The following is a 27,210-nucleotide window of genomic DNA, read 5'->3' as shown; positions in this document are numbered from 1 at the left end:
GTAGGAGGCACGACCCTTTCACTCCGCAATCTACAGGTTAGTGGGGAAGATCACAGGTGAAGGGGAAACCGTAACCCATCTTAATAAGAATTCTGGCAAAACGCATTACCGGTTATGATGACAACATTGAAAGGTAATGAGTCCAATTGGACACTGAGTAAGAATTCCTTGAAGAGATTTCACATAAGCCGTATGATGGAAGACATTAAAATTGACAGCAGAGAAATGGGGCAGATGGTTGGAAATACTTAACTCCAAGTACTGATGGGAAGCATTACTCTCCACGGGGCAAAAGTGGAAACATTCCCCGACAAAGTTACCTCCAACAAGTTGTAAACCTGCTAAACAACGGACCAGCTTCAGCAAGATCAAAGGGAAAAAGGGAGGAAAAGGATGAATGAGCACCCACAATTTTAAAATGAGTCCTTTTCTTCTAGGAAGTACATTCATTTTGTAGAAAGTGGAAAACCAGGGTTTATGGGGTCCCCGACAAGCTTACAGTCTGCTCACTTGTTTGGCTTTGTTTTGTTTTTCTTTGTTATTATTTGGTGTTTGTTTGGCTTTGTTTTAGGCCAAGGTCGTAAAAATTCTACCATGTAAATGGGAACAGAAGTAAGCCTCATCTTAAAAGGGTTTTAAAAAAATGGATTATTTTTACTCTACTTAGTTAAACTCAAGAGTATTTTCTGAAGTATCAGCTGGTCTGGCTCCAGAATGTAAAAGCCACAAAGCTGAGTGAAACCACAACTCAGCTCTCAGGGCATTTCTAAGCGTCCCTCCTCTTCAGAGGAAGTGTGTGCACAGCTTGAAAATGTTCAAAAAATAAGAGGAAAAGCAAAGAATTCAGTGGTAATTCCTGAAGGCTTAAGAAAAGATTCCTTTAAAAAAATAACATGAATACTAAATTTTACCTAAACGTGTTTTATGTATTTTTGTTGGATGGACATTTGATGTCTGCTTCGTCACAGACATGTGGTTGGGTGTGAACAGGAAAGAAGATTTCCTTATTTGTGTCGCAAGAGAGTCATGTGTTTATTCTCACACTGGGAGGGAGACTGAATATGAGTAATGGGTTTTGCATTGAAACAACCGAAATCTAAGTGCTGTGAGAGCTTTCCAGTAATAAGTGAGTACAATAAAATAGTTATTCTGAAGTATGGATTTCTAAGGGATGACTGAGGTATTGCTAATACATGTAACAGAAAGAACTTCTGAAATGCTGCCCGAGGCACGAGACTACAATTTTTCAATAACTTTCATATCCATAAACATTAAAGATTCTATAGGACACCTGGGACTCCTTAGAACAAAGGGTCTTCTTAGGTCTAGATTTGAGTGTAGACACCTCCACTGATGAGCCTGGCCACCTTGGACTATCTATTAACCTCTACAAATCTCAGTTTCATAAACTGTAAAAGGTACATCATTTGCACTGAAAGATTCTTATGAAGAAATACAGATAGTGTATGAGTCACCACCATGTTCCTGGCCCTGTCATTGTGTGCCAATATCATATTTCCCTTAATACCCAAGTTATACTAACTCAACCTTGTCAAATTAGCAGAAACTCTCTTAATTTTTTTTAGGACTAACTGCTCTCAGTATTCTTGAGAACCCTTATATCTGCTTATATTGTCTATACATCAGAAATTCTTGTTGCTTCCATGTGACCACCTGCAAAAAAAAAAAAAAAAAAAAAAAAAAAAAACACAAAAAACAAACAAACAAAAAAAAAAAACGCAGACACTCTAACATAACCCTTCAGGATGGACTCAACAACCGGACTGTCTGACACCAGAAAATTCCATCACTGAGTCTCAAGTCAGACTCAGCCGGGTCTTGACCAAAGTGGTGGGACGACAAGGCCCGGATCCCTCCGCCGAAGTCCTAGCGGCCTGCAGTGAATTGGTGGTTACTGAGTTACTCGCTTTTTCCTGATGCCCTGGTCTTACACTGTGATTATTTACTCCGGTTCTGTTGATTCTCAAGCTGTAAAAATTCTGCGACTATACTGCCAAGGCCCTGATCTTAGAATCTGTTTTATAATTGTGGCATCCCACTCCCAAGAACCACTAATATGCTTTCTGTTTACAGATTTGTCTACTCTGGAAATTTCATAGTAGCAGAATAATATAATACGTGGTTCTCTGTGGCTAGTTTTTTTTTTTTTTTTTTTTAATTTAGCAATCTGGGTGAATGTTTTCAAGGGTTATCCATATTGAAACATCAATTACCTAATTCCCATAGTTGGTCTTATATTTTATATAGTCTACCCATCGGCTCTAATACTTCAGATGCAGAGAGGCTGTATATAATATGGGAAAGTCTTAACTGGAGTTTCAGGATTATACACTGGGAAATCTGGGCTCAGGTCCTGGATTTGCCTTTAACAAACAACGTGTTCTAGCCCACTCCATTTTCCTTCTCTGGAGCACAATTTTCTATTCTGCAAGTGGAACACATTTAAAAACATCAGTTTTCAAAAAAATATGTTTTGAATTAGTGGAATCTCTTTGGTTTTCTCCTTTCTTTCATTCCTTCCTTCTTCCTTCCTTCCTTCCTTCCTTCCTTCCTTCCTTCCTTCCTTCCTTCCTTCCTTCCTTTCCTTCCTTCCTTCCTTCCTTTTCTTTCTCTTTCTTTTTTGTCAAAAAGAACTTCTTTTGTCCCCTAACGTATAAAACTATGAGAATTGAACAGCTCTGGTTGAAGCCTATACTTTCTTATGAATTTACTGCCTCTTGACTCCAAATCTATCCTTTATTGTCCTGTGGCAACTGAACTAGACCCTTTGTTTCAATTTTGCACCTAGAGTGACATTTGGATTTCTCAGTAGTGACACTGCAGGAGGAAGGGGACTCTCTTCCTGGTTCTGCGATACTTCTAGCTTTTTCCTCTTACTTGCTTTCCATGGAAGCCAGTGGCGTGTCTGGGGGAGATGCAGTGATGCTTACTTTGGTCAAATTCCTGCCACATGTTTGTGGACATCCCATTGAATTTCAAAATCATATGGGTACCTTGCCAGGCTGTGTCCCAGGCACTCCCGCTGTTGACTTCCCACAATGGGCCCACCGGCCTCCTAGAGGAGCCTTTCCTGCTTGACTTGTCCAGCTACAATTCCTTGGCCTCCAGCACACCTGCAACAGAGAAGGGTGTTCCTTCCATGCCAGTCCAAGCTGTGGTTCCTTGTTCACCAGCCTTGGGCCAGCAACAGTGGACCAGTTCTGGCCCAGAACAACAGGCAACTTCATCATCTTTTGAGTTTTAACTACATCTTCTCCAAGAATGTCTAAATCCCAACTTTGATGAGGGCTTCCCACTTCCAAGTTTATTTTTCCCTTGGGTACTCTTCCTTGAATCTAGGTTATTTAAAATTCTCTTCAACCCCTTGTTACTAGATAATAATCCTTGATGTTAAATATTCCCTGTTTGAAGCATTATATTGTATCTATTCCCTGAGTGGACCTGGTCTAATGCAAAGCTGATGTGGAAGGAGAGACTGGGAGTTTGTCATTCACTACTCCTATATGCCTGTGGGAAAAATATGAGGGATTAATAGAGAGATACATTTTGAAAACCACTGGACTGAGTAATCTTTCAATCCTACCCTGACATTGTCAGGTCCATACCGATGGCAGGTAGAGTGAACTCAGGTTGACAAAGATTTCCTTATGCAGAGATTGATAGGATCCATCACCACCTCACCAGCAGTGTTCTGGAGCAGAAAGTCCATTCAACTTGAATGAGAAGATTTGGGTTTACAACTTGGATCCATGGCTAAGTATAAGAGACATACTTAGTCAAAACATAGAATCGATGTGCGCCTTAGTGTCCTCATTTATAATTTGGGATGTGTAACTCTTCCCTGTGGATTTCATAGGATTGTTATAAAGATCATTATGATAGGATACATGGCATTTCATTGTATACCATGGTCATCGAATATCATAGTGGGTGTGATATCTCTTGCTTTTGTTGTCACAATCTTTCTTATTTCTCATATTGAAAAATTGAGGCCCAGGAAAGATTTAAAATTTACCTAAGATCACATCACTGACATCACATCATTGCATTGTGCTTGTCCAATGCAATATGCTTTCCTCATAACATGTTTTAATGACATATAGGAAAATCATTCCAGAATGATCTACCATATATACTATCATGGTTTGAATTAGTATCTGTAAGGAAATACCATTTGTAAATACATGGAAATTTATTTTCTAAAATTTATTCAAATTTTATATTAAAGAGTTATTCGTGATTTTCAACAAAGATTTCCGATGTTCTCATTTTCACCAGAAGAGGCCACTATGATCCAACTTAATGAATTTATTATCACATTGATTAATTCCATTTGGCTTAGAAAATTGCCAGGCACTTTAAAAGGCAATGATTAGGAATATGTCTTGCTTTTCTTGCTACTCCTCTTTTTTTATATTTTTTATTTTATTTTTAATTTTTATTATTTTTAGTGTCTTATTTATTTTTGAGAGAGAGAGAGAGAGAGAGAGAGAGAGAGAGAGAGAGAGAGAGAGAGAGACAGGGTATGAGTGGGGGAGGGGCAGAGAGAGAGGGAGACACAGAATCGGAAGCAGGCTCCAGGCTCTGAGCTGTGAGCACAGAGCCCGACTTGAGGCTCAAACCCACGAACCGTGAGATCATGACCTGAGCCGAAGTCAGCATGCTCAACCGACTGAACCACCCAGGCACCCTAGAAAAATTACTGTCTTAATATGAAACATTTCTTATAGGGTCTCTTTCTGTTTTGTTCTTAGGAGACTCTTCTTCTAAAAGAATGTTTTCTTTGAAAAAAGTTCAGGAGATGGAAGACAGAAAGAACATAGATGAAGACTTAGAATTTCTGTACTATTCTAATCCTATATCTGAATTTAGAAGATACTTTTCTATTGCTAAACTTTATGTTCCCCACTGTACCCCCAAATGCAGAGGTTATAGGACCTTTCACATCCCAGGAAAAGTCACTGAAGTAAAACTTAAAGTAGATAAGGCATATGGGTTTCTTTTCCTAGAGAGGAGAAAAGACCATTTGTGAATCCAAAGACATTTACAGGCAAATCTATTGTGAGCGATTTTACCGATGAAACTTAAAGATCTGAAAAACGATCTCTTCTGGACCTATGTTTTCAAATAAAGATCCTCCCTATAGCACACTATATATGCAAATATTTAAGGTAAGTACAATATAGAAAAAAAAGTCATATTTGTGAAGAGATGAAAACCATGGATTGAAAGTTTTAAATACTCATCCTGCAGCTCTGAAATGAGAACTAGCATTTCTAGATCAGGGTGACATTAAACATTGCCCAAATCTGATCTGTAATGTTTGCCTCCCTTGAACACGTCACTCCTACCTGTGGCCACTTCTCTTCATGTGCGCCAGGCAGGATAATATTCTGATAAGGGAGAGAAGTCTGAGAACTGTGTTTCTATGAGCCTCTCTCCCCATGCTCTGGAAACTGGTGCTTGCCAAGCTGCGTACGTGGTGCTAGGTTATAGATCTGAGAAGTAGTCTTTGTCCTCCTAAATCCCCCGTACAACCATGAGGACGGACACACAAGTGGATGAAAACTACACACACAATAGGCATCAATACAAGATGCAAAGAAAACACAGAACAGACATCTCAGTATTTCCTGGGTGTCGGGGGAGCCTGCCTCATCACAAATTTCATTTGCTGATTGTCTACACTGCACATTTTTCAAGAGACTATGAGGATGCAAAACCAAGAAACGTTGCAATTCTCCCTTTGATAAAGCGGTGTCTCAGTATGATAGAATGATTTAGACTGCATACATGTAATTATTTCTTTGCGACTACCTATGTATGCCTCCATATTCTTTATGGAGCTTTACGCTGTGCTAAAATTTAATATTCCTTTTGAATAATTGTCAGTTCTACTAATAAACTAATTTGGTGGTTCTCTTGAGGCCAACAGAGTGATTGGTTTTGTGTCCGATTACTGTTGAAAAAGCACATTTGCTCCAATAGATGGCACTGTGATATAAATTAGTAGAATTATGAAATTGAAAATTAAAAAAAAAGTAATCATGATCTTTTTTTTCCCCTCAAGCAGACTCTATGAAGCATTAATCAATTCAGAGAAGGTAATAAAGTGCCTGGAAAATGAATCCCAATGTTATTTAAATTACGGCTGTTTATCAGTAAACAGAAGAAACTGATGGGCCACCTATTGGAGTCTACCAAAAGGCAAGCTGGTCAAAATAGATTTGACCCCTAATAATGTTTGGGGATATTTTTGATGCACAGAATACACTCTGGATTTGTTATTATTTTGTAGGATGAATTCCGGTATCATTTTCCTTTCAAGGAGTCAACTTTGACAATCCCCACGTTGAAATCAAATAGGTCTGCAGACACTTCTTTTGTAAACTTGAAAATCCTGCCAGCTCTTTGCCTGAGACACGGGTCTCTTTAATGTCAGAAGGATGTTTGTCTGCCAGGGAGAGCTAACATTTATTTTTGTTCTAAATTAGAAAAACAATAGGGCTGAATCAGCTTGACATGACATTTAGCTGAACACCACCAGGGAGGTTCGCATTGGTGAGGATGAAGAAATAGAGAGAGAGATGAGCCCCCACAAGGAAGCCTGTGCTGCGATCAGAAAGGCGATGTGTGAGGCGAGGCTGGTGGGATACCAGGGGGCTGTTTCCTGATCCTCAGAAACCTGGGATGACAGGAGTGTGGGCACAGTTTGCGGAGCGTCCACGGTCAGTCCGGCATTTGGTTCTCGGCAACGTTTTGGGTCAGAGATGAGAAAGCAAAAGAGAATGAAGTGTTACCGTGTTCTGATGGAGACGCTGAGTGATGCGGAAGGTGGTCTTGCGTTGGGCACAGGCGGCTTTTGAGAAGAGTGTTTGACCCAAGTGGTTTTGCACCGTGATGATCCGTCAGTGACCAAAAAGAGAAAATCTTCACCTTAAGAAGTCTGCTTTACGAAATTAGTCAGTCAGAGAAAGACCAAAATCATATGCCTTCACTCATCTGAGGACTTTAAGAGACAAAACAGATGAACATCAGGGAAGCAAGGGAGGGGGACCAAACAGAAGAGACTCATAAATATGGAGAACAAACAGAGGGTTACCAGAGGGGGTGTAGGAGGGGGGGTGGGCTAAATGGGTCAAGGGTACTAAGGAATCTACCCCTGCAATCATTGTTGTACGATATGCTAACTAACTTGGATGTTAATTGAAATAAATAAATAAATAAATAAATAAATAAATAAATAAATAAATAAAAAGAAGCCTGCTTTCTTTGGGTTTACTATTTTGTGACGTGAGGTGACATAAGGGTTAGAAGTTATACTCTTGTAAATGAAGATCCACATCAAGACAGTGGGATACAGTGGGAAAGAGAGTGGGACACATGGATTCTGCCATTTCATCTGTGGGCCTGCGTTTTCTCATTTATACAACCATAGGGAAGAAAAGATTATTTCTAGAATCCCTATTAACACTAAAAAGCCTACTACTATCTCATTTTCCTGACGCTGAACGGTATAAATTCTGTTAAAATTTAATGACCTCATTAACCACAAATGGTAAATTATATTTTAGAATGGAAAGCTGAATTATTCATTTGTAAGTCTGAGAACGGAGAAGTAGGTTTTTAGGTTTTCCTGACATTGTCAGTGTTTTTGGAAGCAAGTTCGATAGAACAATTCAACTTCCTTTATAGAGTTTGGCTTTGTTTCCCTCCCTCCCTCCTTTCCTTCTTTCCTTCTTTCCTTCTTCCTCCAGATATTTATTGATCAACTACTGTGTGCTAGAGACTATATGGGGTACTTGGGATAAAGCAGTTGTAAGTCCAACCTTGACGCTTTCTTTTAGAGCTTACAGTCTGGTAGACAGTCAAGTTAACAGGACACAGTTAGGACACAGAAAGATGTGCTGAGAAGAGTGGGAATAGGGACCGCCACATTAGGCTGCAACCTTCCAATTCGAAAGCAGAGTCCTCCTCTCTGTGCCCATCTATTTCCTTGCGTCTCACCTTATCCAGGTTCAAGGATGGTGCCTTCACGTTCCTCAAGACTCTTGTGCCAAGGGAAAAGACCTCTAGATACTATCCTCACTAGTTTCCTAGGATTCCAGAACAAAATCTCACAAGCTGGGTGAGAAATTAACTTGAGAAATTAATTTGATCACAGTCATGGAGGCCAGAATTTCAAACTTAAGGTGTCAGTAGGGCCATGATCTCTCCAAAGGACCTAGGAAAGGATTCTTCTTTGCCTCTTCTAGCTTTTGGTGGCTGCTGGCAATCATTGGAGTTCCTTGGCTTGGGGCAGCATAGTTACAACCTTTGCCTCCCCCCCATCATGTGGTCTTCCCTCAATTCTCTCATGTTTCTTCAGATCTCTCTCTCTCTCTCTCTCTCTCTCTCTCTCTCTCTCTAAAATACACCAGTCACTGAATTCAAGGGCCACCCTACTCCTGCAGGACATCACCCAAAGTTGATCAAATCAGCCATGATTCAATTTCCAAATAAGGTCACATTCAGTTTCCAGATGGGCATGAATTTTTGGCAGGTACTGTTTAACTCAGTACACGACTTAGCAGCCTAAGATAAAAGGAGATATGAAGGGAAACAGCAGAAGTAGAGACTGCATTTGTTAACATAACACAGATATTTTTAATGATGGTGCATATTATATGTGTTTATTAAGAGAAAATGGAACATGGTTTAGTGAAAACATATGTTTATGCATTTATAATGAATGGTGTTCCCATTTAAATGTTATAGTATACATTCCATTCACAGAGGCCTGGATTCCGGGCTGATCGCAGGGAGCTGAAATCCTGGAGTGTTCCTGAGTCTCATGGAGATCAGTAGCCTCATCCTCACTGCCCACCAAGCTAGAGTACCGTGTCCTTTTCATTCCCCTGCCCATCCTTCAGAGAAGACACTAATGAGTCGGTCAAAAGAGATAGTCCACAAGATGATGCAAAGTGCAAAGTCTGAGAAATATTAGAATAATTAGCCTCTGAATTATTGAGAATGTGAAGAATTCTTGACAATATAATGATTCCAGTAAATTTCCTTCCAATTTTCTTCAATTCAAAATCAATTTCAAATTTGCTTGTCTTGCCATTAAAGATGACATATTTAATACAAAGGAGTTTAAACAATGATAACACACAATCCTTTTATGGTAGATTTGTTGCTAAGCCCTCAAACCACAAATCAAACATCTTAAGACAAGATTTATGTTCTTTTCCATTTTTTCAGGCCTTGGAGAATTTTCATCAGGGGAGAATTGGGTTTACAAGTAAAACTAATGTTCTGAAGTGTTAGGCTTTTCCCCTTGATAGGTCAGACCCCAGTAGAGTGTGGATATGGTCTCCACTGCGTCCACTCTCCCTCCCTTCCTCCCTTCCTTCCTCCTTTTCTTCCTTCCTTTCTTCCTTCCTCCCTCCTTTCCTTCCTTCCTTCCTTCCTTCCTTCCTTCCTTCCTTCCTTCCTTCCTTCCTTCCTTCCTTCTTTTTGCCCTCAGGGACTACAAATAGTTTCACAATGAGAGCTGAAAATCCTCTGGTGTGTGAATTTCTTGGTAATCCTGTCCTAAATGTCTCCAGGAGACAGAGTTCAAGCTTTGCCTTCAAGCTCTGCATCCAGAAAATGGTAACTATGTGAGGTGATATACATGCAATTAGCTGGATGGTGGTGGTCATTTCACAATGTGTTCACGTATCAAAACATCAAGTTGTAGACTCTAAAATATACAATTTTTATTTATCATTTATACTTCAACAAAGCTGAAGGAAGGCGAGAGCTAATTCTATGAGTTCAAGCGCAGTTTCTAGAATCATGTGCTTAGGTCCACAAATGGGCAGAAGTGGGAAGAGATTTTTAAAACAAATAGGCTTGTTCAAGATCACTCAGGGGGTCTGGAGCATGCTTGAGAGTGCCACAGAGCTTCCTGCCAGCACCTGGGTGTCTGGAGCTTTGGGAGAATTGTATGAACTTCACAGCTTGCCAATTCAGAAAGGTGCCTCCTGGGCACAGAAGCCCTGCATGAGGTTCCCTTCCTCTTGTCCACACAGGCTGAGCAACGCTGGATTCTGTCCTTCACCCATCCCCTCAACTGGACAACTCCTGCAGCTATAACTCACACACCCAGAGGGGGCAGCCCTGGGTCTGTGTTTCAGGACAGACTTTTCTTCTTTACCCTTCACTTACTCTAGTTTTGCTTACTAGTCCTGCCAACTTCCATGACAGACAAAAGAGATTTTAGAAGTTGGAGAAACAGGGGCGTCTGGGTGGCTCAGTCAGCTGGGTTTTCGACTCTGGCTGAGGTCATGATCTCACCTTTCATGGGTTCGAGCCCTGTGTTGGATTCTGTGATGACAACTCGAAGCCTGGAGCCTGCTTCCGATTCTGTGTCTCCCTCCCTCTCTGTCCCTCCCCCACTCGGGTTCTGTCTCTCTGTCTCTCTCTCTCAAAAATAAATAAACATTAAAACATTAAAAAAAAGAAGTTGAAGAAATACCAGTTGCTTATCTTCACCAGTAATCACTGAGCACATGATTATTTAGCAAGTGTCAACTATCCAGAAGGTACTACGCACAAGGAGGCAGTGGAACCCAGGGCTTATTAGTGGAGACTGGCTGGATGTGGATTCTGACTGTGTCCACCCCTTCCATTCGTAAGACTTTAGATAAGTTATGTGAAAAGTTATTATTCCTCCCCAGACAGACTGATTTTAGCAGCTAAAAATAGGATTATATGGATTAAAAGGACTAATACATGTAAAGATATTTTTAAGTAGAAAAAGTGTTTGGCACACCCAAAAATGTTAGAACTCAGCATTATATTTTTAATAAATGAAGTATAAATGCAGTAAGACACTTAGGCACTCATCATAAAGAACGTATCATCTCATGGACCCTACTTTAAATATTTTGGAAATAATTATTGAGTAATTTCCAAGCATCAGCACCTGATTTTACTAATAACACAGAGAAAAAAGAATTAATGAGACAATGTTTGCCCCTAGTAATGACTTTTTCTTCATTCATGAATACACAGTTATAATCTTAACTCTAATTTGGCAAGTCTGAGTTGAATATATTTGATGCTCAAGGTAAGAAAGTGTTCATGGGTTTGTAGGTTAGTTTTTAATTCCACTAGAAATACTCTAGTATTTCATCTGTCTCCATTTGTGCGTGTGTGTGTGTGTGTGTGTGTGTGTGCGCGAGAGAGGGGGGGGGGGAGGAGGGGGAGAGAATTTTGAAGGTCTTACTCAATATTTCTTATAATCCCACTTAAAATAAATGAGAGAGGCTTCTGGCTTCTTTCTCAGGGGGAAATGACTTTGAGCCTGCTGATAATCTCTGTGCTCAGCTCATTAATTTTATACCTAACAAGATCATAAACATTTTCCGGAACTCAGTATGAGATGATATCAGGAAGAAGTTTCCAGTAAAACAAAAATCCAAACTCCTATGTCACTTAAGGTTTTTGGTTTTTCGTTTGTTTTTGGAAGTAAATACTATGATCACATCTATAGATATCAAGTTTCTCCACATGAAGGATTCACCTGGAAACATGCATGCGTCTTGCATAAGTTGCCAACTGAATGCCAGGATAACTGATGAGTATCCCCTAGGGTGGAACTCATTGATGAGGCTCTCCGCTGACCATTATTATTCTGGAAAACCTTCTAAGGCCCTGGGTCTGGCTTTCATGCTTGTGGGCTCATGGAAACCTGACTGGTCAGTATGCCCAGTTCGGGCCTGTCTCTATGACAGCTTCACATGGACTAACCCAAGGGCACCGACCTATGGACCAGAATGCTAATTTCTTCATTTTCTCCATTTGCACTAAAAAGAGAACTGTCCAAGAATACCGGGAGGCTGACATGTCCACGACCTGAGTTGTCCCCAACTAATGGCAAATTATTCTGGAATGTTAAGTAATCAGAAGGTGACTTGGCGAATTTGAAATGAGAATAAGTGAAATCTTGTAGGGGGGATTCCCAGAAGTGGATTTACTGTGTCAAAAGGAATGAACTTGACCCAAAGCACTAGACAAAAGGATGTCTTTCCTATCCTCTACGAGCATTGAGCATCCTAATTTGTTTCTCTTAAAATTGCTTTGAAAACCACAATGATCTATCACTCCATGCCTATCATAATGGCGGAGCAACATGTGACCACAGCAAAGGCTGGCAAGGATGTGGGGAAACCGAATCCTCGTGCACTGCTGGTAGGAATGCAAAATGGTATAGTCGATCTGGAAAGGCGTTTGGCAGCCTCTTGTAAAACTAAACATGTAATTACCATATGACCTCACAATTGAATCCGTGGGCACTTATCCCAGAGAAATGTCACACTGCTCCTGAAATTACACAAATGTATTGAGTTGCAGTGATGTTGCCAATAATCATTAATTGAAAAACTTGATTAGAAAACTGAATAACATCTTCATAAAGAAAAACAAAAACGGGTGCAACAAATGTATAGAAAATTGTCTGAGGGAATGTGTACCAAGATACTAAGTTGTTATTGGGCAGGCTAATGGTAGGTGATTTCTTTTTGTCATTCTAAAATTTTTCTGAAGTACTCTATATTACTTAAATAATGCAAACTAATCATTTTTAAAATTTTTTAAATTTTATTTTAGAGAGAGGGAGTGGGGAAGAAGGGCAGAGGGACAGAGAGAGAGGGAGAATCTTAAGCAGGCTCAGGGGGGAGCCTGATGTGGGGCTCGATCCCACAACCCTGGAATCTTGACCTGAGCCAAAATCAAGAGTCCGTTGCTCACTCGACTGAGCCACCCAGGTGCCCCACAAACAATAATTTTTTACATATTTCAAAAGGAACGTTTTTGTTGTATGAATATTTTAAAATCCTTCCTCCTGTTATTTCAAAGCATCATTAGCATTTAATATCCAAGAAGTGTCTGTTATCTTTTTTAAATCAAACTTTTTATTTTGAAATAACTGTATGGTCACACGCAATTATAAGAAATAATACTGGGAGGTTCTGTGTACCCTTTACACAGTTTCCTATAATGGTAACATCTTGCAAAATTATAGCATAACATCACAGCCAGGATGTTGCCATTGATACAGTCCACAGATCTCATTCAGATCTCCCCAGTTTTACTTCTGGTCCTGTGTGTGTATGTATGTATGTGTGCGTGTATTTAATTCTACATCATTTCGCTACATAATGTAGATTCATGTGCCCATCACCACCAGGATTTCTTGTGTTGCCCTTTTATAACCACATTGACCCCTCTTCTGCCACGCCCAACAGTCCCTAACCCCTGGCAACCACTAATTTAATTTTCCATTTCTATAATTTTGTCATCCCAAGAATGTTATACAAATGGGATCGCATAGTATTTGACCTTTTCAAAGTGGCGTTTATTAATCAGCACAATTCCCTAGAGACTCATAAAAGCTGTTGCATGTATCCAGCGCCCATTCCTTTTTCACTGCTGAGTAACATTCCACTGTATGGATGTACTGCCCTTTGTTTATCTACTCATTCACTGAAGGACAGCTGGGTAATCTCTAGGCTTGAGCTGTTATGATAAAGCTATTATGGATGTCTGCGTACCGGGTTTTGTGTGACTATATATTTTTGTTAGCTAGTTATTGGCAACGTCACTGCAAATCAATACATTTACCTCTATTGTGTAATTTTAGTAGGTGTTTGATATTGTATATGTACATTCATATTTCTATATGTTGTGCATAGATACATTATACTGCATTTATATACATTGTATATATTATATATAGTGTGTGTATATATAGTGTACCTACATCCTACATATTGTATACACTTATTTACAGAGAAAGAATTGGTATGGTGGAGGGAGTGTCTGTAATTAGACACAGCCTGGTCTCACATTCCAGTTTGGCCGTTTACTGACTATGTAATCCGAATATGTCACTCAGCATTTGGAGTCTCAATTTCCTTGTCCAGAAACTAATTACAGCTGGTATATTTGTCATAAAGGTACATAGCATTTGGTACATAGTAGGTGCTCACTAATTCATGACTGCTGTTTCCGGAGGCCAGAACAACATTTCTTGGGTATGCATAGGGCAACACTTTGGCGTTGTGTTGAAAAGGCAAAGCATTTGATTCCCAGAGCAGCGGCCTTTGGCCCTTGCCAGGCTGGGTCATATTAGGAGATTGCTGACAAACAAAGGCCACCCTTATGAAATCTCTGTGCAATTCTGTTCATAACCCACGGCAACTTTTGTTCTTATTTTGGTAGCATGACTTAATGATTCTTTCTAGCACACGCCACATAAAGAGGCAAACAGTTTTAGTTAATTCTTAGGATTATGACTGAAGGTTGACCTCTTCCTTATAAAAGTTCAGTTCCAGACATTTGATAAGAATTTGTTCCAATTTCCCTGGCAGCTTCCACTTTGGTTCAGAACTTCATCACGTCTCCTGTAGAATGTTCCAGCAGCCTGCTAGCCCATGTCCACACTTTCCCCAGCTCAGCCTGGCCTCTGCAGCACAGCCAGCATGCACTTTCTAAAAATAAGGATTTTCTTATTTTTATTATGCAGCTTTTGATATTTGAAACAATTATCCCAGTGAGTAATGAGATGTCCTGCGGGATTCTTGTTTGCAAAAAGAGGCTTGTGAGGGTTGAACAAAAATGAAATTGGCTTTGAGGCTTACATGGGGTGCTTTTCTTCCCCAGAACCCAGAGTAGAAAGTTCCAAGCCCCCTTTGTAGGGGAAAAGGATAAACAACAACTCGGGACGTGGCAAGGTGGGGGCGGTGTGCTGGGGAGATTGGTCTCATATGACATCGCCTTTTCCAAATCTTCTGTAAATATTCTGCCTGTGTAGATAGCTGTGATATGCTTGTTTGGTGAGGAAAGGATGGGAGAAGACGTGAAATGCAGACCCCTTTGAAGTGTGCATAAACAGGTCTGGACGCTAGCTGACAATAACAACAAAGGACCAACATAGTTTGAGCATTGACTTTGAGCAGGTCTTTCCATGTGCTGTCTCATCTAATCTTCACAGCAAACTTACAGAGCTGGTATCATCAACCCTCCTGCGAAGACCAGACCGTAGTGGCTTGGAGATGCGCAGAAACTTGTTCCAGGGACTCTCATCAAGCCAAGGCAAAGCCAAGATCCTCTGAACCCCTGGGCATTACACTTCCCCTTGCTTCCCCCAGCGCCCTGCAGTGAAGCCTATCACAGCCTCACAGTAGTACGCATCCAGCATCTACGTGTGTAACTTTTTGTGATACTTTCATTCCAATAAATATTTACTGGATGTTCACAGCTCATCCAATATAATGCTTTTCCTCTCTCCAAGGTTTAATATTAAATAGATATTGCTTGTTGTTTTGCCTCCTGGATACCCATTTTCTAAATGCGATGACGTTATCAGCCTGCTGTGAAATGTGGGTAGGGGAAGACATGAACTCAAAACTCTGGAATGTGCACACAGGGCATCTACACGGGACATTTGAAATCATCTAGTCCAAAGACTCAAACGTGAGGTAGACATGTCAATATTTTCTCCTCGGCATCATGAACAATTAATGTAATTAGCTCCATGGTGCATCTAATGAGGACCAAAACACAGAACCAAATTAAGCAATATATTTCCTTAAATTAAAATTTCTTAGAAACATTGAATTTATATTGTTTTCACAATATACAAATACATGATCTAAGCCACAAGCATAAATTTTCACTAATTTCACAAACCATAGAACTGACTTCACAGTTCTTCTGTTAATGACCATTTCTTATTTGCTGTGTGACCTTTTACTACATGTGATTAATACAAGACAACTGGCTATAGGTTTCAAGAGTATAGGGCAGACTTGTGCTTATGTGCTAATAATTTTCTGCCTCCCACCTAGTACCCCACACCAATACAAATAGGAATCAGGCAAACACAACAAACAACAAACAGAAATTTCTGTGGTAAACTTAGAGATAGATCATGGCAGATCGTTAATGTGTCACAGAAGCATAGTCAAAGCCTGGTGGAAACCTGGTCTGCTTTACCCAATATTAACATGTAAAAAATTTTTTTAATGTTTTATTTGCTTTTGAGAGAAAGGGTGGGGGGTGGGGCAGAGAGAGAGAGAGAGGGAGACACAGAATCCGAAGCAGGCTCCAGGCTCTGAGCCATCAGCACAGAGCCCGACGCAGGATTTGAACTCACAGACCGCGAGATCATGACCTGAGCCGAAGTTGGATGCTCAACCGACTGAGCCACCCAGGTGCCCTAATAATCTATTTTAACTGAGTGAAATGAAGGCTAGATAAGGGACATAATTTGAACCACGAAATGTTCTTACTTATGAAGATTATTACCACTATTTTCAATCCTCTTATTACTTCCCAGGGGGAAATGAATCTTTTGGGAAACTACATTTTTGGGCTCTTTGTTGGTAGGAAAGGAATTATTGAAGCTTCTCTGCGTATACTTGCACGTGCATGTGCACACTCACACACATACACACACATTCACAGTCGTAACCACTTAAAGACCAGCTTACATCTTTCTTTCAAACAAAGCAAGGTGTGTTTCTTCCCAGCACAATTTTAAAAATGATCAAAATATGCCAAGAAAAAAAATTATGCTTATTTTCCCACTAATCTGAACAGTTAAATTCACTTAGGGGAAATGATGGAATAAAAAAAAAAGCTCTTTTACAGTAGGTGGTAACCATACTAATATTCACCAAAATTTCAGTGACTTTGTCAAGAAGTTATGCCTCTATTTTATGACTTTAACTCATATTTTTACTTACACTGAACAGTGTCTTTTGAAAAGGAAATATAACTAGTTATAATGACACAAACACTGAGCTTCAGTCTACGAATCTCTCCACTTGAGAATTAACCTCTGTGAAAGATAAGCTTCGTTGGTGACCTCATTCCTTTGTCAAATACCCAAAGATCCACTACTCAGTCGATGCATGTTATCTTTTCAAATTAAATCCTCCTGTCGTGAGCCTGATAAAGATGATTTAAGTCCTTGGAAAAACATGATTTAATCTTCGTTTTCTACATTTTACTGAAATGAATGTACTTCTTCTTCCTATTTTCTTTTTAATTTCAAGCACTGGGGTTTAAAGTTGATTAACCGCCATTATTAAACTAAAGTACATGTAAATGAGAATAGATTTTCTTCTGAGAGAGAATACTTTTAATCTTCAAAGAAAAAATACTTTCTGCTACTCAGATCCATGTGAGAAGACAGAAAAATGTGGCCTCCTTCTGGTAGGAAGTCAGAAAGAGGCCCAAATTCTGCATGCTACGATGAAGAGCTGGGATAAAAGAGTCAGTAGAATAGGGAACAATGGTGTCATGGAGACCAGGACCTGGGGAAGAGAGGAGGTTTGGTGTCTGGGAACCCTTCTAACTGTCAGTCAATGCAATCCCCAGAAATTTCCCTTCCATTGAAAAGGTCTGCATCAATTGGTATAATATAGTTAATTGGTACTCATTAATTACTTTAGGGCATTATGAACTGTCTAATTCAAAACAAGGGAAGCTTCCAGAGAGACAGAGTCTTCCATGGTTAAAGCTTATTCAGAACCACCCTTCCTTACTATTACTGGGCCAGGCAATCTCTGGTGTATGGAGGGAAGGACACCCCTCCGAATACCCCTCTGTGTGAAGGGTGTACATGGGATTCTTGGTAGGAAGGCTCACTGCCTTGGCTACAACTTGCCAAAAATCAAGATTACACGAGACTGGACCCTATCACTCTGGGTAGTGGATGAGATACCACCCCTTGGAGCTTGGTAAGCTGAGGTGGATTTCTCAGTTGAGCTATGTGGCAAGCAAGGAGGCATGATGACCACAGCCCATCTTTGAAATGGGGTTTGTCATCCCCTTTATAGTTCTGAGAAAGTAAATATGAGCAGCGTTTTAACTTCAGAATGATGGGACTCTGTGGGACAGGGTGACATCAAATGCTACAGAATCAAGTCAGGCAGCAACAAAGCCAAAGGCAGAAAGCGTAACTGAATCAGTTGACATGTCTGCTGAATCACCCTTCTCATCTCAGTAGAGGCCAACAAAGTAACCAAAGACAGAAATGAAGCCGGGGTAGACCAACTAAGAAGCAAGAGGGTGATCCAGAATTATTTTTTGCCAAAAAACTCTTCTCTGTAATGACCCTAAGGGACAAGTGGGGGAGGGGGGTGGAGAGGAGTGAACAGGTCTCTCTCTGCAAAGACAGGCTGCAGGGAACCACGAGCCACAAGAGATGGGGTGGCATCTTATTCTGGAATGAATATTTGAGTGGAGCATTCATTTCATCCAAATACTGGTTGAAAATATTAAAAACTGTGTTTTTCTTGTCTGGAAAATAATTGTAGGATTGTGTCATTACATAAAAATGAACCTGAAAAACTTGTATGGGATCTACTCAAATTTTCGACTTGGTATGGGGAGAAATTATTCCTAGGTAACTCAAGTTAAAGTAATGATGGGAAATGAAATGAAGTTGTGTTTTGTTGTATTTTATGAGTTATCATTAACATAATTGTTACAGGAGGAAGAAAGGGAAAAATATATGGGAAGAGAAGGGAAAATTAGAAGACAGAAGGAAAGAATACGGATGAATTTTCCTTGTTCCTTATCACACACGGATTCACACTGAGCACCAGTGGATTGACTTGTCAAAGTTTTAGAGTGTATCTATGAGATCTGTTTTATATCCTACATTCTATTCTATATCTATGGTATCCAGGATAGAGCTCACATCCCCTTATACCTTAATCTTAGTTTTCTCATTCTGAATCCATCCATGGATTTCAAATAATAATATTTAAAGGAAGCCAGAAATAAATAATGTATGGGAATTCAGACTTTCCATTTTTTCCCCAGTCTTCTCCGTGACTCAGAATTTTAAAACAATTCCAGTTTAAAATTCAGCTAAGCACCAATGAGCTATTAAATATACTCTAAATGTATCAGAAACTAATTCTTCCAGCTGGCAAGAAACCCAAATATACCAAATTAATAGCTTAGTTCTTCTCAGGAATCTATGGTACATTAACAACAAAACGTTCTTATAGAAAATGTAGTTTGGGGGTATTGGAGAATTATCCCAATGAGCAGTGCTGTAATTATAATTATGAATTAAAATAATAATAGCTCCTCTGAGCACACACAAAAAATCCTCTTTTCTCAGAATTTGTTATGATTTCAATCTGAGCTTAAAATTTTTCACCCAGAGTCAAAGAGAAGGAAGGAACAGTTTATCAATAATAAACTAGGAAATAAATTATAAGAAATGCTCGGAGCTAAAAGCAAAAACAAAACAAACAAAAAAAACCCCCATCAGATGCATAATTACCAACAGAGAAATTCAGAGAGGTGGAACTTTGCATCCTTATTCTATAGATTTCAATCAACATCAGATTGAGGAAGAAACTTGAGATGATAGATGGCCTAATAGGTCAGAAACTATCGGTTGGTCAATTGGTACCACAGTATGACCTGTTCTGAGTTAGGGTACTGCACATAATACATAATCTTTATGCTACTGAGGAGTCTACAGAAGAGTTAGGAAAAAATAAAGCTATATTGATAGCTTAAGTCCTTAATGAAATGTTAGGCTGTGTAGCAATCAGACAAAATGCTGTGAGAATTTGGGCGGGGATAATGAGAGCAAGTTAAAGAGCCCAAGGAGGGGTGCCTGGGTGGCTCAGTAGGTTAAGCATCTGACTTGGGCTCAGGTCATGATCTTGTGGTTCGTGAGTGAGTTCGAGCCCCACGTCGGGCTCTGTGCTGACAGCTCAGAGCCTGGAGCCTGCTTCAGATTCTGTGTCTCCCTCTCTTTTTGCTCCTCCCGACCCCATGCTCTGTTTCTCTCTCTCTCTCTCTCTCTCTCTCTCTCTCTCTCTCTCTCTCTCTCTCACAAAAATAAATAAACATAAAGGAAACAGTTTTAAAGAGGCCAAGGAAGTCTGGCATAGTCAGAGAGGACTTTTTAAAATGTTGTCTAGTTTGAGGAATGATCATCGTATAAGAGTAAGTTACTTTGTTCCGGCACATACTTGGAGATTTTATAGGATCTGAGGTGGTCACTGTCCCACCCACATCTCCAATCTCCCCAAGAGCATATAGGAAAGCCCATGATTCTGAATTCCACGTGTTCTTTTCCATTTCTGCATTATCCTCTACACATGTGTATAACGGGTTTAAAAGTAATAGTGCCTTTTTACAGCCACCCTTTTCTTTTACCCTCATGGCAATCGCATGTGCATTGGGTGGAGCAAGGACCCAGGAAAAAATGGTTTTCAGCATCGCTTGATGAGTCAGATGTCAAGACGAATTCCAGTGGAGAATGTGGGGGATGGGCTTGCCCCGTGTGACTCCAAGGACCAAGACAGGCAAATTCAAATTAGTAACCACAGTCAGCACTTAGCAGTCCATAAAGACCCGAATTCAATTACCTTGTCCCAACACCTGCAGAAGCAATAATCCCTTGATATGTGTGTGTGTGTGTGTGTGTGTGTGTGTGTGTGTGTGTGTGTGCGCGCTTCAATCATTGGTTAATGTTTGAAAAATGCCAGATGCATGCATGTAGGCTCATACACAACTCTCTCTCTATTGTCTCTTACAGTAATAGAATAGATACACTTAATTAAATAATAGCAAGTGTCAACTGTCATTTTTAGAGTAGATGTCTCCAGGTGTTAGAAGGCCTCAGCAAGAAATCAGGAACGGAAACTTGTATGTGGATGACACAATAGAATTCTTTTTTTTTTTTCTTGGTATCTGCCATACTGTTTCACAAATTCTACCCCACTACCTGCTACAGCTTCTGAATTACAAATTTAGATTCCTGACAGTGAACGTTGCAGAAAAATAATTCATTCAGAGCATGGCAAGGGACTGCTTGTGCAGTACACAAAGTTATAATTTAAAGCTATTAGTGTAATTAAGATCTTCTCAGTACTGTCACACATACTGAGAAATAGCCACTTCTCCAATGAGGAATATTCTCCAGCTTATTCTGACACAGTTAGAATGTAATTGTACTTCTTTTTTTTTAATGTCTATTATTTATTTTGAGAGAGAGAGAGTATGCATGCATGAGTGGGGGAGGGGCAGAGAGAGAGAAGGAGACAGAGACTCTGAAGCAGGCTCCAGGCTCCGAGCTGTCAACACAGAGCCCAATGGGGGGCTTGAACCTACGGACCACGAGATCATGACCTGAGCTGAAGTCAAGAGTCCGAGGCTCAACTGACTGAGCCACGCTGGTGCCCCTGTGCATTTTTAACAATGAGGAAAATATATCCGTAGCTTTGCCCTCAAACCCATGACACGTCTCTGCTCCTCCGCACATGTCTTGCCTTGGTGCCTACCATTCTATACTCCTGCTCTCCCACACGCCATCCCCAGGGTCGGCATGACCTCCCCAAGCCTGGAAGTCACTCTGTCGGTCTCTTCCATTCTTTCCCAAACCCCCTTCCTCCCTCTGAAACCCTTCCAATACCAGCCCTGGCACACCAGCCTTGCCAACCACACATCCCCTAGTTTCCCTCTGCAGATGCCCGTCAGTTGTATACTCTTAGATCCCACCCCTCTGCTTTCTTGCTATTCTCACTCTATACACTTTACCCTCTTCCAGCTCTAACTATCAAAATGCCTTTCTCTGACAGACCCCACCTCTTGAGTGCCATGATCTGTTTTATGCTGTGTCCTGTCATGGACACTTTGCTGGGGATAAGGACACGAATGTATGTGAGCTATTTCTCCTTTCTCAATATATGTGGGCGATTGTTGTATGTGTCTGCATCCGGTGAATCCCTTAGGGACAGCAAGTGTATCTGCCCCAGTAGAGTGCTTCTCGCAGACAATTTGAACCACCTAACTGAGTCTCTTCTACTCTGTTCTGTCACAGATCCTCACCTGAATGTCTCGTTCTTTTTAGGGTCCTGCCGCCAACTTCTTGCCCAACACCTAATGTCTCCATAGTGCCAGCTCCTTTTTCAGAACTGTAACACTGCACATGCTGTATAATTTTTCTATGGTAGGACATGGCCTTGGAGAACAGGTTTCTTGAAATGTGTATCAGATCAGGTGACTGTGGCAACCCACCAGGAGGTTTGACATTACTTTCTGTAATATGCTCATGGCTGTTGTCCTTACCCCTTGGTCTTTCCTATTATCACATGGGGTGACATTGTTGGGATATAGATGTCCTTCCCTGATCCACAGTCATCCTCTTTTTAACCTGGAACAAGTCATTGGTAGGTCACTGCAATCATGCAACCATCATCTCTGTGGTAACCACCTATCTGGTTCTGACTCTTGCGAGTTGAGTGGGTCATTTTGTGTTGCCACTTCTGGAACCCTGAAGAGGCCTTTGCTGGATAAGAACTTGCCCACTGAGCCTGCATTTGCAGTGGGTACAATTCTTCAAGTGCCACCTGCCTAATTCTGGCTGACTTCGCCTGCCGGTCAGCCCTCTTCAAGGTGGTCCATGCGGAGCAGATAAACAGAAGACCGCCCAGCAGCTGTTTCCAAGATGGCATGAACAAGTCAGCAGCAATATTTTATGTGACCTCTTAAATCCACTTGTGTAGATGTTCCCAAGAAACATACAGAAGCCAGGGGGTGTGGATATTTGGGTGGGTTGTTATATTTACCTCAAGTCTGTCTCCCTGTAAGAAATTTACTAGTATTTCCCAAAATAGTCTACACAGCCACATGTGTGTGTTTTCTCCTTTTATTCTGTTCGTATGTACTTATGTCTTCTGTCGTGCACAGCAGTGCATATTTCTTTTTTCAGCCATGTTTGTAAAAAATCATTATTTGTCCCTATGCATCAGGACTCCTGTATCCCTTGGGTAAATTCCTAGCAGTGCTATTGCTGGGTCATAGGGTAAGTCTATTTTTAATTTGGGGGGGAACCTCGACACTGTTTTCCAGAGCGGCTGCACCAGTTTGCATTCCCACCAACAGTGCAAGAAGGTTCCCATTTCTCCACTTCCTCTCCAGCATCTACAGTCTCCTGATTTGTTCATTTTGGCTACTCTGACCGGCATGAGGTGGTATCACCAATGTTTACAGCAGCACTTTCAACAACAGCCAAATTATGGAAAGAGCCTAAATGTCCATCAACTGACGAATGGATAAAGAGGATGTGGTTTATATACACAATGGAATACTACTTGGCAATGAGAAAGAATGAAGTCTGGCCATTTGCAACAACGTGGATGGAACTGGGGGGTATTATGCTAAGTGAAATAAGCCAGGCAGAGAAAGACAGATACCATATGTTTTCACTCATATGTGGATCCTGAGAAACTTAGCAGAAGACCATGGGGGAAGCGAAGGGGGGAAAAAAAAAGTTACAGAGAGGGAGGGAGGCAAACCATAAGAGACGCTTAAATACCGAGAACAAACTGAGGGTTGATGGGGGGTGGGGAAGAGGGGAAAGTAGGCGATGGGCGTGGAGGAGGGCACCTGTCGGGATGAGCACTGGGTGTTGTATGGAAGCCAATGTGACAATAAATGATATTTAATATGAAAAATCATTATTTGTGTTTTTCATATATTCCGTTACATGAGATTCAGAAAGCAACCCCAGTAACGCCAAACCAAAGTGCTCTTTGCCAAGGAAAGACAGGAATACGCTGGTCACTATGGAGCAGCACGTGCAAAGCAGCAAGAGGTACCTATCACGTAATTATGCAACAAGTTGGCTCAAGCACACATACATGTGGTAACAAGTGAGGACGTTGAAAGGTTATGTTAAACGGCCAGTTACTTGGATGGAATGGTTCATGTGCAGAGAAGAAACACAATGGATGCAAAATATCACAGGACTGCCCAGAGAGAGATAGTAGAAGATACGCCAGCGTGGTTTAGTCAATGAAGATAAAATTTAGTGATTCCACTCTGCAGCCAGCATGAGTAGAGTAGAATGTTCACATGATCTAAGTCAGCTGTTGACGAAAGCTAAAAATAAAATGTTTCCTACCCAGCAGCGTATGTTCTGGGATGGAGGATGGAGCATGTTGCTAGCAGGCATGCTGTCCTCAGAAAACCTATGTCTGTGATCAAATGAGACAGGTATGCAATGTGTGCAGAACATAGTAACTCTGTAAACATTTATTCTCTCTGTATGGCCATGCAAAAGTTTAGCACATGAGATTGGTCTGTAGCCATAAAATAAATGGCTGACCAACCTTCTCAAAATGTGTTTGAGGCAGTGTGGTATAAAGTAAGAACACTTGACCCTATCACTTACTAACTCTGTGACGTTGGGCACGCTTTCTATAGCCTTTGTGAATCTTAATTTCTTTGTCTTCAGACAGTGATTTGGATACTTACCCTACCCTGCCGTGAGGAGTGGCATTGAGTAAGTCAGGTATTGTAGAGTGTTCCAGAACTTAGTAGCATTTCGTAAACGGTAACACCGTATTTTATTGTTATGATTATTGTGTTTACTTTTGTTTTCCACCAAAACTGAAGATATTCCCTTTGACAGAATACATCCTGAACGGCAGTATTTTCTGCACCCTAGAATGGTGGCCAAGATAAGTAGCTTACGGAAACTATTAAACCATAAAGTACGGTAAGCCTGAGTTATAAGAAAAAAGATGTCCACCGTCATTCAAGGGTTCCCTGTTTTTCCACGCCCAGGACACACCCACCTTTTTGCACACGCCACTCCTTTCCCAAATCCTATGCTCTCCCAACCCTACCATTTTCATTACCAGTCCCGGTTAAAAATGTTTCACCTTTTCTCATGATATGCTTCTGCAGTGGGAAGTGTTTTCTTTCTCCTTGAAGGAAAATCCCGGTGAGACGGAAAGTGGAGGAGAGATACGACAGTATCACATACCCACAATTCTGTTGGGATATTCTGGAACCCTCCTGCTCTTCCTGTGTCCACACAGAGTGACTTACTTTGGTAGGGGTGTCAGGCACAACATCTCAAGCACAACAACTCTCCCATCACCAGTGAGAATCCCATCAGAAGCTACCTAATGGATTTCACAGGCATGTGTGTGTGTGTTCATGTGTGTGATATTTATTTAATGCAGATTTTAACATATTTCTTGGCCTGTTTAATCGCTGTACTGCCCCTATTCACACTCAAGCATTTTCCTCCATTTCAACACTCTCAAATAATAATTACTTTCCACGGTGTATTCACTTTATAAGTCTCATCCACATCCACAAGTACCTTTGATCTTCCTGGTAGCTCTATGAGTTTGGCAGGGTAACAATGATTTTATCTTTTCACGGAAGGAGAAACTTAAGCTCAGTGGTGTTATGGATTTTTGCAAGGTCTGTTTATTCTAAAACACATAGTTTTCAAAATCTCTATTTTTCCAATCACCTTTATTTCCACTACTTAGGAAGTTTGTTTGAATTGTCTTTCCTCCAGAACAGAAATATCATTTCTTGTTTATAAATTCAATACCATAATTTATATTATGTGTACTTTATGGAGGGCTTCCTTCACTCATTAATTCATTAATTCAGCCATTTTTTTCACCAAATATGTATTAAGTGCATGTACAGAGCTGGTATAAAGTTAATCAGAAAAGGCCTTAAAAACTTTGATCAAGTGACCTTACTTAAGAAGTGACTGTGTGGAGGCCACTGGCTCAGTCAGTTAAGTGTCTAACCCCTGAATTTGGCTCAGGTAATGAGCTCACAGTTCGTGAGTTCAAGCTTCACATCAGGCTTTGTGCTGGCAGTGTGGAACCTGCTTGGGATTCTCTGTCTCCCTCTCTCTCTCCTCCTCCCTTGTGCTCACTCTCTCTCTAAATAAAAATATAGGCATTAAAAAAAAAAAAGAAAACAATATGTGAACTAAAGCTGGGGCTTGAACTCACGAATAGTGAGATCAAACCAAGAGTCAGACGCTTAACCAACTGAGCCACCCAGGTGCCCCTAAATTTGTTTTTCTTTAATTGACAATCTCTGCCTGTTTGGATGTGGTATTCTCTGATGTATCTCTCTTTTCCTCTTCTTTTAGGGATATATATCACACTGGATTAAGGACCCACTCTACTCCAGTATGATTCATCTTCACTAATTACACCTGCAATGACTCTATTTCTAAATAAGATCACACTCTGAAGTTCTGGGAAAAAATATGAATTTTCAAAGGACACTCAATGAAGTATAGCAGTTATGCTGTTGGTTTGTTTTGTTTTACACCATGAAGATATACTCAAACGCTTATATACCACACAGCACATATTTGATAGGATAGGACCTTGATAGTTACACACAGCCGGTCCTCATAGGGGAGTGTTGAAAAGATTTGGTCAGATTTTCTTCAAATAATAGTTTGTATTATGCTTTGGTCAGATTAAATAACATTTGTCTTTGGGACGCCTGGGTGGCTCAGTTGGTTAAGTGTCTGGCTCTTGATTTTGGCTCAGGTCATGATCTCACGGTTTGCGGGATCGAGCCCCATGTTGGTCTCTACAGTGAAGGTGGAGAGCCTGCTTGGTATTCTCTCTCTCTTTTTTTCTGCCCCTCCCCGACTGACTCTCTCTCTCTCTCTCTGTCTCTCTCTCTCTCAAAATAAATAAATAAACCTTAAAAAAAGTAACATTTGTCTTTAATCTCTTCAGTGAAGAGTTGTTCCATATCCTGGCCTTAACATTTGCTAATTATGTCACTTTGAGTAAGATATTTAACCTCTTCTTTGTATTTCTATTTTCTCATCTATAAAATGGAATTATTCGTAATTGTTCCCACCTAGAGAAGAAACCAAGATGTTATGCCTCAGAGGCCATCAGAGAAAAAATGCACAAACATAAACTGAAACAAAGCGACAGTAAAATAGTCTTTGCTTGGCTGATAAAAAGCACAGTTTTGTTCATTTGATGATAGATATCCGAAAGAGAATGCAATCCCCATCCCACAGAGACTTACCCAGTTGGTGGGCCTCACACAAAGCGGGCTGTGGAGGGTCTGGAGAGCTGGCTATGGTGACGTTCCCCCATCTTGTGCAGTCACGTGCTACTTGACATTGTTGGGAAGTCCATGTGCATTGCTTCCCTGCAGGTCACCACAGTGCTAAAATAATAACAATAAAGGTTAAAAAAAATAAGCCTCATAAACATTTGGTTTGTGGAGAATGTTCATCCTCTAGACATCTCTGTTGGAAAAGCATTCCATAAATTACCTGTAACAGACGGTTGCCATGAGGCTTAC

At 40.6% G+C, this 27,210-nt stretch overlaps 1 long non-coding RNA gene across 3 annotated transcripts in view; it reads right to left on the bottom strand.

Moving 5' to 3' along the window:
* Positions 1–27,210, bottom strand: part of LOC109498405 — a 234,174-nt gene that overhangs the window by 113,002 nt on the left and 93,962 nt on the right. For 2 of the 3 annotated variants that reach the window (XR_006595984.1, XR_006595983.1), the window contains exon 3: positions 26,929–27,072. This is a non-coding gene — a long non-coding RNA (uncharacterized LOC109498405). Of the gene's footprint in view, positions 1–3,014; positions 3,135–26,928; positions 27,073–27,210 lie in introns of all 3 variants that reach the window. The other variant, XR_002155221.3, reaches the window with a different exon arrangement.

This window comes from Felis catus, chromosome A3 (assembly GCF_018350175.1).
Source record: "Felis catus isolate Fca126 chromosome A3, F.catus_Fca126_mat1.0, whole genome shotgun sequence".
NCBI lineage: Eukaryota > Metazoa > Chordata > Mammalia > Carnivora > Felidae > Felis > Felis catus.
This window is presented reverse-complemented; position numbering and strand designations above follow the sequence as displayed.